The sequence below is a fragment of the Pseudophryne corroboree genome, chromosome 1 (genome assembly GCF_028390025.1).
Source record: "Pseudophryne corroboree isolate aPseCor3 chromosome 1, aPseCor3.hap2, whole genome shotgun sequence".
Lineage (NCBI taxonomy): Eukaryota > Metazoa > Chordata > Amphibia > Anura > Myobatrachidae > Pseudophryne > Pseudophryne corroboree.
This window is the reverse complement of record NC_086444.1, coordinates 181,919,188-181,928,715: the sequence shown is the minus strand read 5'-3', so window position 1 is coordinate 181,928,715 and position 9,528 is coordinate 181,919,188.

The window sequence follows — 9,528 nt, the reverse complement described above, 5'->3', positions numbered from 1 at the left end:
TAACCAATCATAGAACCAATCATAGAAGCAGGTTCTCAGGTGCTTGACAGGTGTCTCGATTAGTTAATCAGCAGGTGTTTTATGCTGTTAATGGACCAGGTTTCAATCACCATACTTAACATTTTATATATTCACCAATGCACGGATAAACTGTATATATATGTATACAAATTGGGACTTTATAATTTGCTTGGGAGCAAACCAGCCACACTGGTCTTTTGGATGTGGACATCTGTGCAATATACAATTGGGATACAGCATATGGCAGCGTGTAAATAATATCAGCAGTGGGAATAATTCTTTTATGAAAATATGAATTGCATTTTTTATGCTTTTATTTTATGTGATTGAATAAAATGTTTATATAGTAATGATCGGTATCTAGCGCTCTCTTGTGATATTGCATGTTTCACTGTTTTAATTAATTTGATCTGTATACCGTGTGTGACTGAGTCCATATACAAAGCACAATAGAACTTGGCACGGAAAAAAAACCAGTAGCTACATGTTAGCACTTCGTATACAGATTCAGAGACTCAGTCGCACACAAGATATACAAGTGTTGCATATCAAATTAATTGGCACAGTCTCCTGGTGCATCCTAGTGGCATTGTTTTGTGACCAAGACGTATTTTCAGCTAAAAAGATGTCTGATGATGTCAGTCTCACAGGACCTGACGCGCCTAGAGAGGCTGTTCGACACGACTGCAACATTGAGACAGGAGGACACATCTGTACTTACCACCTTCTGCAGCATTGCTTCTAGCAATAACTGTAGAAATAGCCAGGGCCACATGGGCCGGGGGCTGACAATGGTCAAGGGCTCATTGTGAGACGCTGAGGAGGTGTGAGTAGTGCCCTGTGGACGTGTACACCGCCTATGCTATCACAGTGTTTCCCTAACCATATAAAAGTACAAAGATTGTATAAAATAGAAAACTAGAATTCTAAAATTTCTGAGTGTGGCTAACTGGGCTGCTGGTCATCATCATGCTGTGTTAATGATGGCCCGGATCTGTAGCCCAGTCCACCCCATTGTTCATGTGGCTCTGGAAATAGCATTAGCTAGACGTATCTAGCATTCAGAGATTTCTGATACCATAGTACAGGCTTTTTCAACCAGTGTGCCGTGGCACACTAGTGTGCCGCGACCAGATGCAAGGTGTGCCGCGGAGCCAGAGCAGCTTCCTGCACCTTCAGTGTGAACTGTTGGCCCGGGCTCTTCTTAGAAGATCATTCGTGCTCTGGCCATGACCTATGCCTTGAAGACGTGGCGATGTGATATCATAGGTCACAGCTGCCGCGTCTCACCACCCAGCCAGCCCACCCGCCTGCATACACATCTTCCAGTTCCTGCCTACATACACAGCTTTCCTTGCCCACCCACATCCACACCTGCCCGACTGCCCGCTGCTCAGTATTCGCAGCACTCCACTATGAACAACCCCTTCCGCTGACGGACAGGGAGGAGGACAGCTGACCGGTAGTAGCTAATATTTGTTATTTTATTTCTCCTGTGGGGAACAATAGGATTTATGTGGGTAGAATAAGGATTTATGGATTTATGAAGGGGAACAATGTGAATAATTCATGTGGGGAGCAATAGGATTTATGTGGGGAGCAATATGATTTATGTAGAGAGCAACATGATTTATGAGGGGAGCATTGTGATTGTTTTTTCTGTGTAGGCCAATATATGTGTAGGTATTTTTTTACTGTCAGGGCCAATGTGTGTTTTTTGTTTTTTTTCTGTGGGGAACTGACGGTGTGCCTTGGCAATTTTAAAATATTGTTTGGTGTGCCGCGAGTAAAAAAAAGGTTGAAAATCACTGCCATAATGGTTTGACTGTATTTCCTATCTGCATATGCAGTAATATAGTCAGTTCTCGATATGCTGAAAGCCCATTCTCTATCACTGGACATGTTCAATCCCTTCACAAAAAAATACTGTTAATGCTGTGCATACACAGTACCTTCCACAGGCATTATATCTGACAGCCTCACAACCAGCAGCTATCATGGGCATACACTGTAAGATCTGTCAGTGTATATGGCCGCGATATCTGGGCTCCGTCCCTGGGGAGGAGACATTTCCCCTTTCCTGCCATGTGAAGGGTTTGTCAGGCGGCTGCGGCAGGGCATACACTGCCCAATGCAACGCACCTGCAACTTTATGCAACTTAAAAAAAATTGCGTCGATCAGACATGCTGGACAATCTGGGAGCCCAACTGATCGATATTTTTGGAACAGTTGAGCACATACACTGTACAATTACCTATGCAATCCGCTGATATCGGGCAGACAACTGTACGCTGAGCTTTAGAAAGTTATATATGGTGCTGCTATACCACAGAGGGACATTTTTAATGTCATCAAGAAGATTATTATGTATTATTTTTAAAGTGTCCATATACTGTATTATGCAGTACTGTACCTTAAGAGGATCATGACACCAATAAATACACTGTAGCATGCAATGCCATGAAACAGAAGGTAATGATGCCCAAATGATCTAAACATTTAAGAAATTTTGGAAACAATTGAAACGTAAAGTAGTGGAATAACCATTGTAACTGGTGATGGGAAAAGTGGGTGGCTATGTCAGAAACATCTGTCATAAATAATAAAACATACATTACTGTAGCGTGGTTGGAATGAATAGAGTTTATCACCTCTCTGCACCACTAATATACTGTAACTAGCAAAGCCAATGGCAGTCAAAGCTGAATGCTGTTTTTACAATATGGATGTTCCCAAGTAGCAATGGCCATTGACTTTTGTTGGGTAGCAATGATGCATGGTTTGCATTATCCTGGTGCACAGCGCATATGCATTGCTCTGCCACCCAATGCTGCTCACATAACCCCACTTCCTTCCCTGATTGTCCCTCCTCCTGCCGTATTCCACCTCCCGTGCAGACAGAGACGCTGCACTGATGGCTGTCAATGGTGTAAACCATATATTGTCTCATAGTATCGATGGCCATATCAATTGCTGGCCATCCCTTTACCAAAGTGCATCCATGTGATGTCACTTTGAATTATCAACTATCTGACAGGGGATAGAGGGAACTAATTCTGGGAGTACTTTGCATTGGATTTATTAGTAATATAGGTTTACGGATAAAGAGCCGTAACTAGACATTTTGGTGCCCTGTGACAGAAAGTGAACTGGTGCCCCGCCTCCCGTATTTAAAATAGGGACAGTACGTGCCAAAGGTTTGTGTTAAAAATTTAGGGCCATGGCCATATAATAGTTACAATTTATATTACACCACACAGTAGTGTTAGTTATTTGCATTATTATCACACAGTAGTGCCACTTATACACATTGCGCCAGGTATAGCCTCTTATACACATTGCGCCAGGTAAAGCCCCTTAAACATATTGCGCCAGGAAGAGCACGGTGTACACATTGCTCCAGGTAGAGCCCCTTAAACACATTGCTCCAGGTAGAGCACGTTATACACATTGCGCCAGGTAGAGCCTCTTATACACATTGCGCCAGGTTAAGCCCCTTAAACATATTGCGCCAGGAAGAGCACGTTATACACATTGCTCCAGGTAGAGCACGTTATACACATTGCTCCAGGTAGAGCACGTTATACACATTGCTCCAGGTAGAGCACGTTATACACATTGCGCCAGGTAGAGCCCTTAAACACAATGCGCCAGGTAGAGCCCCTTAGACACACTGCACCAGGTACAGGTGTGTGTGTGTGTGTGTGTGTGTGTGTGTGTGTGTGTGTAGCCTTAGGCACAGTGTGAGTGCATTTGTGTTCAGGTGATGGAAAAGCACCACTAATATCCACTACTGTCATTGTGCCATTACCGCAGAGGGAAGACGGCTGCTCTCCCCCAAGCCCAGGTGCAGACTGAGGAGAGGGGCCAGATGCAATATTTGCTGCGGCCTGGAGGCGGGGATGTTACACGTTACAGTGACGTCGGTGGCCATGTGCCGCATAAGCCACGCCCAGTCCTGCCTAACCTTTCGTTTCCTGTTTCTGCTACTGGCATGTGCGTGTATGAGTTGGTGTAACCACGCACAGCACAACCGCCGCCCGGGAGAATAGTAATAAGATAGCCACTCACCACGGCGCTCGCACTGTTAAACGGCTCTGCATCTGCCCGGGTTGCCAATCAGGAGCACACAGCGCACAATACGCTCACACCGCAAGTGCGCTGTGTGCCAGGCACACTCAGCACACAACTAGTTACGGCCTTGTACAGACATAAGACCTTGATTAAAAAATATAAAGAATTTAATGTAGGCCAAGTACAGTGAGTGTATGCATAACTTTGAACAGATGCACCCGTGCACAGAGAAGCCGATATGTCTGCTGAATTAGGCCCTGTGATCGGGACCGGTTTTGAAAGGTATACTTATTTAACTTAATGCCCTGTATATACAATATACTTTTTTGCAGCGAAACCAATAAATATGTTTTGCTGTCCAAGTAAAAAGTAATATTTTTTCTTTAGATGTTCCGCATAAAATGATTGTTTTGGAACGCAGCATAAATAGCCACAGAGTTTAGCTTTTGGTTTAAGTGTGAATTTCATATGTGCAGCCAACAGCTATTCACATCATCTTGTCCACAAACTGTGTCAATTAAAAACATTGCTTGTGGCCAAGGGCTGAGTAGCATTGATTTTTCTTTTTGTGCTGATATTGTCCAAGAAAAGAATATCACAGTCTCAGAACACCCAGGCCTCAATGTACAGTATGCAGCAAAAAGACCTCTTCACATTTTCTGTTATATAGAGCAAAAACATGAACTGTAAAAGCAAATATATTAATCTTTGTATACTGTCCCCGGATGTTTAGGCGACTCCTGAATAAGATGGAAATCTCCAAGTCTCCCAAGACAGCAGGCGCTTCTGACAGCTCTTGCATTGCATGCCATACAGTGGGCGGAGATGTGATGTGAATCAACGTTATCATACCCATGGCACTCAGTTTCTTGAGATGGAGATGGGTTTGGGTTAATGAATTATTTTTCCCATCCACATAATCAACTCCTGCCCAGCTACTATGTTCCAGTGTAGGAAAATTTAGGCAAATATGAATAAATGTAATGACGTAAATTCTGCGTCGTATATTATTGTGGAGTATATATGAAGTCCTATATTTAACTCTTTTGCATTGATGACATAATGGGGGTAATTCCAAGTTGATCGCAGCAGGATTTTTGATAGCAACTGGGCAAAACCATGTGCACTGCAGGGGAGGCATATATAACATGTGCAGAGAGAGTTAGATTTGGGTGGGGTGTGTTCAATCTGCAATCTAATTTGCAGTGTAAAAATAAAGCAGCCAGTATTTACCCTGCACAGAAACAAAATAACCCACCCAAATCTAACTCTTTCTGCACATGTTATATCTGCCTCCCCTGCAGTGCACATGGTTTTGCCCAGTTGCTATCAAAAATCCTGCTGCGATCAACTTGGAATTACCCCCAATATACGAGAGTTGATAGGGTGTGGGAATCAGGAAAGTTAACTTAATATGACTTTATTGTTATATCCATATCCTCCAGCAACTTTTACTAAATGTATTAGTTTATCGGGCTACCTTCTATGCATATTAGATATGTATTTATATCCAGTCTGAGATTTGTCTCTCCATTACCTTGGATACAGCACACCTCTTCTTTGTTCTGTGCTGAACATATATATAGCTTAAGAGTACAGTAGGAAGTCAAAAAGATAATGGAAATAAATTACCATATGGAAAGCTGTATCACAATTTATTGGCATCTTGCCTCCTTCTTTAGAGACAAACATAAAACATATTCAATTAAAAGCAACAAGGCTGTACCCCCAAAATACACAGTCACCAGGGATAGCTTGTCCTAAGGCTTCATCAGGAGTTTCCCAAAAGCAACAATTTATTTATTAGTTTTTATTTAACCAGTTTTCTGCTTGGCCATTTATTTTAACTGGAAAAGCATGGCGGAAGTCCAAGTGGTCAGATGAGTTTGCATTATCAAAGAAAACCCCTGCTGCCGGGGTTGCCCACTGGACAACATGAGAAGCTGCCAAGGGAGGGTGGCCTACTCTCTCACGAGTACTCCTTGATATTTGCTAGTCTCCTGCAATAACTGTGACACCCAGATGATGCACTATCACTATGTAATGGCACATGCACTACTCCACTTCCATTCTACAGTACCGACTGATAATTTGGTATGAGGACACTATTAGAATATTTTCCTAGGCCACTTTATGCCACTCTGCCAACCACCACTATAAAAACAGTTTTAAACAAACTTCAGTTCAGTTATACTTTTATGAATATCTTCTTAAATGATGTATTCAATATCTGAAAAAGTTTATCTAGACTTTTAATTGCCATGGCTCACACTCAGTTCCGTTGAAAGAATTAAAAGAAAAAGCAACTTGTTGTAAAATACCCTATTGTGTTGGTTTCACAAAGCGGTTCAAAGTCAGCAAGTAAGCAGTATGATGAAACAATGGCTCCAGGCCTAAACAATGTGGATTACGTGCTGAATTCTCAATACACAACATTAAATGGCAAGGCTTCTCATATAGTAATAACCCAACCAGTCACTACGTGTGTCTTAATCTAAAAATGCACTGCTTCTTACTTTAACCTTTAGCAAGAATTTACACAACTGCGCCTGCGTGCATTTATGATGTCAGAAATAAGTGGTTTGAGTGAAAAGATCACAGGATGATATTTGTTGAAAATAAAACTGACATTTATTCTTATAAATGGTGTTTGGACAAATTTGCCTCTTTACAAATATATAGATTTAATAATACGTTTGAGGTGGGAAATGAAAAAAGGAAAAGAAAAAAGAAAGAAATATTGATAAAAAATGAAAAAAGAAAATGAAAAAATTGGAAAATGAAAGAACTGAAAAATAAAAATAAAAAAAGTGAAAATACAAAAACAAAATTGGGATACAGGCAAAAATAAGAAAAAATATATATCAGGTCAGACTGTTCGTACTGCACCTGTGTAATATGAAAAAGGTTTGAAAAAGGGGGTTCCAAATATGTGGTGTGAACAGAGTGTGGCGTCCCACCTCTTTTCCACCTTATTGTGGTTTGGTACTATTTTGTACTGCAGTCTAGGCGGATATTTCTGGATTAGCAGGAATGTTCAATTTCCAAGTTTATCACAGTGGTTTTAAAATTACAGTCTCTTGTGGAGGCAAGTTCTAGTTTGAAACGGATGTGTCGCTGCGGGGTACCCCAATGTGGATAGTGGTGGGATAAGGTGATCAGGGGAAAGGTAATAGTAAAAGCCCCGGACTCCCCGCTATTCTACTCCGTTTTTCACAGCCGGAGGCGCCCGCACACACAGGCGTCTGCCGACCGTCAGGACCGGAGGGACGCGGTCATGCCTCTGGGGGGAAGGTATCACCGACTTCGGGACCCACAAGGGGACTGTCCGTCGTGAACCTTCCCTCCTACGGGGTCGATTACCTTTTCTCCTGCGCTCGATCCCGTCGTACACTTCCACTCTTTTCTTCTGTCTTCCTTCAGCCTGTTGATCGGTGCTCCACTCGTGGGTCTGTACCTTCTCAGCCGTGCGGCTCCGTTTTTCCTTCACAGGATCACTTGTATGTGCTATTTGTTCCGTCCAGATTTCCTTCTAGGTGCTGCTGTATTGTGTAATAGTATTATAAGAAGGTAGTGATGTGATGATCTGCTCCTTCTCCAACGCGTATCGACCCGTTTGGGTCTTCCTCAGGGAGTTTGTTTAATGCTATTATTGTTCTTTTTTTCTCTCAATCAAAACATCAAAACAAGGATTCATGCATAGGGGAAAAAAAAATAACTGTTTATAGCGAGCTCCACAACAACAAGATAAATAGTAACATAAGTAGCCTGGCAACATGTTAATAAAATAAGAGAAAACTCAGATATCATCACAGTCCATATTGAACACCAACTACAGACTAAGGGCCTGGTTCAGATATAGATGCAAGAGTGCTGCAGCACACGGATTCCCAATTGTCGTGAATCTGCGGCTGCGCAAGGTTCATACTGTGCATGTGCAAAAACAGGATTTTAATTACCTACCGGTAAATCCTTTTCTCATAGTCCGTAGAGGATACTGGGGTTCCATTTAGTACCATGGGGTATAGACGGGTCCACTAGGAGCCATGGGCACTTTAATAATTTGATAGTGTGGGCTCGCTCTTCCCTCTATGCCCCTCCAACCAGACTTAGTCTAGGAAACTGAGCCCGAGGAGACGGACATACTTTGAGAGAAGGATAGATAAAGATAGTGGTGAGATTCCGAACCAGCACACTCAAACAGAGGAAAGCTATGCTAACCCAATTTAAAACAAGAACAGCATAAGCTGAACCAACAATACTTAACCAAGTAACAGTGCAGGAAGAACGAAGCACCGGGCGGGCGCCCAGTATCCTCTTCGGACTACGAGAAAAGGATTTACCGGTAGGTAATTAAAATCCTATTTTCTCTTACGTCCTAGAGGATGCTTGGGTTCCATTTAGTACCATGTGGATGTACCAAAGCTCTCAAACTGGGTGGGAGAGTGCTGAGGTTCCTGCAGAGCTGACTGACCAAACTGAATGTCCTCAGAGGCCAAAGTACCGAACTTGTAGAATTTAGCAAACGTGGTCGAACCAGACCAAGTAGCTGCTCGGCAGAGCTGTAAAGCCGAGACACCCCGGGCAGCCACCCGGGAAGAACCCACTGACCTAGTAGAGTGGGCCTGTACAGATTTTGGAACCGGCAAGCCTGCTGTGGAATAAGCATGCTGGATAGTGAGCCTGATCCAGCGTGCAATGGACTGCTTGGAAGCAGGACACACAATTTTATTGGGATTATAAAGAACAAACAGCGAGTCCGATTTTCTGTAACGAGCTGTTCGTTTTACATACACCTTCAAAGCCATCACAGCATCCAAAGACTTTGAAGTAGCAGAGGTGTCGGTGGCAACCAGAACCACAATAGGTTGGTTGATGTGAAACGCCGACGCCACTTTAGGAAGAAATTGCTGACGAGTTCTGAGTTCAGCTCTGTCCTCATGGAAAATTAAGTAGGGGCTATTGTAAGACAAATCACCAGCTTTGACACATGTCTTGCTGAAGCCAAGGCCAACAGTGTGACGGTCTTCCACGTAAGATATTTTTACATCCACCTCCTGTAAAGGTTCAAACCACTCCGATTGGAGGAACTGCAGCACCAAATTGAGATCCCAAGGTGCCATGGGAGGCACAAAGGAATGTTGGATGCGCAGAACTCCTTTCAAAAATGCCTGGACCTCAGGGAGAGAAACCAATTTTTTCTGAAAGAAAATGGACAAGGCCGAAATCTGGAATTTTATGGAGCCCAGACGTAGGCCCACATCCACCCCTGTTTGCAGAAAAAGCAGGAAACGTCCCAGGTGAAATTTCACCGCAGAATAAGTTCTGCTCTCACTCCAAGAGACATATTTCTTCCAAATACGGTGGTAATGTTTATACGTTACCCTCTTCCTGGCTTGGATCATAGTCAGGATAACTTTGTTAGGGATCCC